This window comes from Carassius auratus, unplaced genomic scaffold (assembly GCF_003368295.1).
Source record: "Carassius auratus strain Wakin unplaced genomic scaffold, ASM336829v1 scaf_tig00032882, whole genome shotgun sequence".
NCBI lineage: Eukaryota > Metazoa > Chordata > Actinopteri > Cypriniformes > Cyprinidae > Carassius > Carassius auratus.
In genome coordinates, this window is record NW_020526033.1 from 134,132 (window position 1) to 140,486 (window position 6,355).

At 34.9% G+C, this 6,355-nt stretch overlaps 1 long non-coding RNA gene across 1 annotated transcript; it reads right to left on the reverse strand.

Annotated features, from left to right (window-relative positions):
* Window positions 1–1,564: 1,564 nt before the first annotated feature.
* Window positions 1,565–5,571, reverse strand: LOC113081032 (uncharacterized). The gene is made up of 4 exons (XR_003282073.1): window positions 5,527–5,571; window positions 5,160–5,371; window positions 3,236–3,391; window positions 1,565–2,149 (listed from the first exon to the last, which is right to left on the reverse strand). It is a non-coding gene; the product is annotated as an uncharacterized LOC113081032 (long non-coding RNA).
* Between the last annotated feature and the right edge of the window lie 784 nt (window positions 5,572–6,355).

Consider the following 6,355-nt stretch of genomic DNA (forward strand, 5'->3'; position numbering starts at 1 on the left):
CCTAACTGTGAGCAAAATAGTTTCTTATTTTGTGATTTGCAGATGAGATTTTACACATTCAATGAAGAATTAGGTGACTACTAAAAAATTATTTTCTCTGTGACTTAAAATATAATCATATGCATGTGTGAATATTCTTTACAAATTACACTTTCACGGGTGCTCACTTTTGCTATAATACCTACATAGAACATGGTAATAGTCAATCATCCAAGCAAAAGTAGAAAGATCAGTGTTGTGTACTGTAGGTACATCTGTCCAGGCCAACATCTGATGTCTTGAAATCTTTAACTGGGGATCCCAGAACACCTGCAATAAAAATAGGACAGTTCAAAATCCCTCATTTTAGCCCATTACAAAGTATCTCATCTGGTACAAAGTATTACAAAGTATCATCCCATGTTCAATTTAAGTTTAAGTTTAGACAATATTTGTGGCATAAAAAAAATATTTTAACTCAATTAACATTTAACATGCTATTTTGTGAAAAGACCAGTGACTGTGTCATGTATTCTTGTACATGTAATTTTCATACATAAATTTCATAATTTTCAGATTAATGGTTATATATATATATATATATATATATATATATATATATATATATATATATATATATATATATATATATATATATATATATAAATTGCATTTACAAACCTTATTTGGATAAATACAATGGTGAAAATCTTGAATCATTTTTACATATGGAAGCCTTTCAGGGATGTGCTGAGTAGAATATTTGGTTTCCTGTTCCTCCCTAAAATCAAAAGAAAAGACATTGACAGCACACATCCATTTTCTTTCTCACTTGTTTACCTTTACCTAAACCATTAGCAAGTATTTACAAGGATACTTGCAGAGGCATGCATTTTGACAATTTCGTGTGAGTGTTTCATTTAAGGCACAAATATAGACGTGGAAGTGAACAGAATCCAGTATTCACATGCATCTGCGTGGCTCTCCCCGTGTCTACACCGGAACCATCGTGAAAAAATACTATAGCACCCATTATAATTGGTGATAATGTATAGATGTGGCACGGCATGGCATTATACAACAAATCCCCTGCTGCTGCATTTTATTTATGACAAAATGACACAAAGTTCAAGTGATTTGCAATGATTTGCAACAAACTTTAGCTGTGGAGGTGTGGAGGTGTCACATCCGGTAGACACTTTGTCATGTGTGTGTGTTCAAATAAAACAATCAATATAAATATAATGATCAGTAGGCTATACTAAACATCGTACATCCCGCGATGTGACAATCGTTTAATTGTTGACCCACTGAAACACGTTCAGCTTTTATAAGTAAAAATTATTTAGCAGTAAAATTATACATACATACCTTTGAGTGGAATACTGTACTGCATTGTCTCGGTTTCATTGGCGAACACAGCAAAACTGACCTATAGACATAAAATAAAATATATTAACGACCACAATATCCTGTTGTCATAATATTTCAATGAATTAATATGACTAAGCTTATGACTAAGCTTTATCACTGGTTATATCATTATATTACATCATTATATTATATCATTATATTTGTAGCCTACCTCGTTTAACTGTTTATTTAGCCTACAGGCGTTCAATGATTTTAAAATGTTAACCTACAATCTTTTCAATACAGAAAGCCAAGAGTTCTCATCCACCTCAGATTCCAATACACTTGAATTTTACTTGAACAGCAATTTAGGTTATTTTTTACATGTCATATATTCTGTAACATTACATAAATCATATTTTAAAATAATTTCAATAAACATATAGTTATACTTGGCTTAACAACTCAAATTCTTAACAACTTGCAACAATCTCTTAACAACAATGTGCAAACAATAATGCACATTTATCAGTATATTAAGAATAATTTAGATAAATTTGTCTATATACAGATTAGTTATTATTGATTCCTAAGCTGAGAGCTTACCATTCCCTAATAAACAACTCGAATTACTTAAGCAAATCAAAACATTCAGAACAATAACAATAAAACAGATTAAAAGATTTGTGAAACAATCAAAGAACTCATTATCGTCTGCCACATCCTCCCTCTCGGTCTGGAGCATAACGCAGCCATCTTTTGACAGTCTTCGAAAACTCCGTCACGTCTTTACATTGCAGTGAATTTCGCAATGCACCTGAAACAATAAGGAACCAAATTAAACTTACATGACATGCAGGGGACATAGTTGCAGAATTTTGTGTCTTATGTCTTTTCTTCACACTTATATAATTTAGATATTTTTCTTTCAAAACCTGGTACCTTTTGTTTATTGGTGCAGTTAATGCAAGCTTATACTTCGGGGACGTTGAATACTTAAATCTGATTGGTTGGCGAATATTCTGGAACGTGCAATTATTTTCTGGGAAACGCACGGCAAACGTAGTTAAACATAGTTAACAGTAATAACGGTCACGCAGTTTGCATAAAACTGACAAACTTATCAGTTAGCATATATAGTGTAGCAACTTAAAGGATACACATGGCATTTCTCACTAACGGCGCCGTTTAGAGACGCTGCAACAGAAGATTGTTTAGAGACGCACAGAGGTAAGCTCTCTCTCCTTCTCTCTGTCGCTCTTGCTCTCTTTCTAATAACTGCATTAGAATGCAATCAACGGCTAAAACCTCCGTTACCAGCTTTAAAATTAAGTTTTGGAACCAGCAAAAGAGGCATTGGATGAAATGCGGAAGAAATAGTCCTACTCACAATATCGATTTAAGTACAAAAACCTGACAAATCCCTAAATGTATCATCAGATCGATGCCTTGAGGGGTGGTAACCGTAGTATAAGTGCAATAACTGACTCAGGACCGTTTATTATTAAAAAAAATAATAATGTGTCGTGCCCATTACACCTAGCATTATTTTTGCATTATTATTCTAATAATTCAATTAGGCTATTCCTTACATATACTGTAAGTCAATTATTCCTTACATATACATACCATATTTTACATGGTATATGCATTTGCAATTCCACTCTGATCCCCTCAAAAACCTCAAAAAAAAATTCTCAAAAGTTAATATTAAGAGCCAAATTTGCTGAAAAAATGTGGTGGTCATAAATAAAATAAATTGTACTTGAAGAGCACAAGACAAAATTCTCTCAAAAAGTTCACCAGGAGAAGGTTTGGAGATCCCAGGTCTACTGAAAATTTAAACTCTTAAACATAGTATGAAAAGCCCTTTTAATGAATCAGGTGCTAATCTGTTACTTACGAAACATTATTTTTTGAAGATTAGAGGTTTCAAAGCTGCTCTTCTGTCCACGTCCAGCCCAATTAATGACGCTAGTCTGTTTGTAAGCATGTGGCTCAGCATTCTCCGGACAGTGTCCTCCAATTTATGACCACCCAGAAGCGATAGCTGGCGAATCTAATAAAATAGAGGTCAGTATTCATATAAATGCCCTACAAAATTCGCATAAAACCAGACTAGTTGCTGCTGATTTCCTGGGTTTTTCACATACATCTCTATCTAGAATGTACTCAGATTGGTGCCAAAAACACTTATAGACCCCTTAATCGCATACATCACAGTGACGTCAACGCTCTAGCTGGAGGCAAAACCTAAGGCAGAACTCATAGCAGGGGCACTAAAAGTTTGAGGTTTTGACTTTAAAATTTCTTCTCGTAGTGTTTTTGACTGCCAGAATAGAAGGAAAAGCACTCTGTTACAAAACTAAAGTTTTACCAGATCCCGGCAGACATTCCTTCACAGAAATCAATAAGACAATTGTGGTTGAATTAGATCTGAAACAACTAATCGATTTAATAGATTAAAATAAATTATTAAAATAGTTGTCAACTAATTTAGTCATCGATTAGTTGCTAACCAAATTTTATTTGTCATAAGCAGCTCATTTTGTGCATATAAATCTGCGGTGACCAAAGTGTGGCAGTAGTGAGCCACCGCAGGGTTGTATTCAGCCAGTACAGCAGTAGAAGTAGCGAATAGCCAATAGCTTTGTGCGGGATGTTAAACTACTTTAGGAGCTCTAAGGACTGCCATGGTGAAAACATTATTTGAAATCTCCTTGTGAAATTTACTAGAGTATGGATCAGTGTTTGGACTGCAGAAGAGTTTGACAAAGGATTACTAACACATAATAAAACAAAACTCCAGGTATATTTTTGATGAGGATATGACAATGCAAAATGGTTAAAATCTCTAAAAAGTCTATGTTGAATGATAAAAACCCTTTGTTAATAATTTAATTGGAAAAAATGGGCAAAACTAAAATATTAGTAAATAAATATTAATCGTAAAAATAATCGACAATCAATTATCAAAATAATCGTTAGTTGCAGCCCTAGGTTGAATGCAATTCGGCATACAGATTGGATGGAGATGATCATAAATAATACTCGTGTTTGCAGTGCAGGCTTCATATCAGGTAAAATAATCTATGCATATGTACTGGTGTGTTGGTTTTATCTAGTAAATCAGCAAGTTTCTGTTTTATAGGTGAAAAGTCGCCAACCTTCAGCGCACTAGCTAGTTTAAATGTTAAACAAACATACAGTGATAGATGTGTGCTATCCTTTGAATGGTCTTTCAAAATAATACACATTGCTAATCATAGTTAGCCCAGCGATAGGTTACATTAGAAAATAAGCCTTGAAAAAATTTCCCAAACCACCCAAAAGTAATTCATATGGCCGTATGGCATACAGATCAGTTAGCCTGCTTCCATCCGCGAGAGTTAATTTACAAAAATAGCCATCACGGTCCCGCAGAGTCAGTGACTGTACATATTCGGACAGTTCCGAACCTTCTTCTGCATCCATGTTTAATAAATCACTCCTAAAAAGTGCTAGCTTACGCTTATCAACATTGCACCCACGCCTCTTTTTGCCTCCAGCTAAGCCCCGCCCACCCGGAATCGTTGCAATGTTTACAAACTTTTAAGGGGCCTATAGGTGTTAGAAGTCACAAGAGAATGGCCTGACTGGTTGTAACTGAAAAAATCTAGAGTAACTCAGAAAAAAATTGCATAACAGAATGCTATTCTTAGATGCTGGTTGGTGCTATTTGGTGTCATAAGGGAAACCTAAATCTGGCCACAAGATTTTTAAATCATCTAGTGTGTCCCGGGCTTAAGGCAAGTGAAAATTAATTGTAATAACATTACAAGACATACTAATCTGTTTTTTTCAGCCTCATCTTCCAACAACCTCTCAAGAGCATCAACATTTTCCAATGACTGCAATGGTAGTGACGTGCTGCATTCTAAGTCATCTGTTATGGGTACAGATGCTCCCTGTAGTTTTTGCAACATTGACCTCTGTTCTTTAAGCTCCGTTTTGATTTCTATTAAAGCCTTCAGAATGCTCCGCTTAAAAGGAGACAACTCTGAAAAGAAAGTAAATAAATGAATGCATATTTAAAGAGACGGGAACTCAAAAAGCCTTTAAACTCATTAATTAAATTAAAGCCTTTAAGAATAATTAAGTGGTTTACTGTTTAAATTAAAACATGAATAAATAATTTATGTTTTTGATTATTACCATTGATAGGCTCATTCTCTGGTCCTTGTTGTACTTGGTGCGCTCTACATGGATTTTCTAAAGAAAACACCACAACAGTTTTTCCATATACTTGAAATTCATCTGTAAATCATTTCATCTTTAACAGCTTAGCACTCTGAAAAACATACCTCCCGAAAAGAGGCCTGAGTCTGCTGGACTGGAAGTGTGGTTTATGTATCTCTCTTAAAAAAAAAAAAAAAAATTAAACAAGTAACATTTAGTTAACAACACAGTTGTAACAACACAGTTAATGGGAGCAGGAAAAGTTACGATGGACATCGAGATTTTACACTTACTTTTTATCCTGTTTCAGTCCCACCTAAAAATATTTTGCCTTTCAAATGAAAATTGGCCATGAAATTTACAAAGGTGTAGTCTAGATGATCTATTTTAATTTTTTTAAGCAAAACCTCATGGACCGTTAAAAAGGGCATTTTAAAAAACGTGTGTTCATTACCATTGACCAATTCATTCAGTGTTCCCTGATGTGTTCCGTAACGAACGTCCTGGTTTACTCCGTGGTGAGTGTCCTGGTGTGCTCTGTAGTGTGCGATCTGGTGTGCTCCCTGGTGAGCTCCGTAACGAACGTCCTGGTGTGCTCCGTAGTGTGTATCCTGGTGTGCTCCCTGCTGTGCTCCATAGGATGTATCCTGGTGTGCTCCATGGTGTTTGTCCTGGTGTGCTCCGTAGCCTGTGCAGATAGCTAATTTGAAAAACTGCGAGACTAAGATTGACATTTTATATAAATTGTACCACATTTTATTTTTCTAATGAAAACCACTGAAAGTGGTATAATTCAGCTTACTGT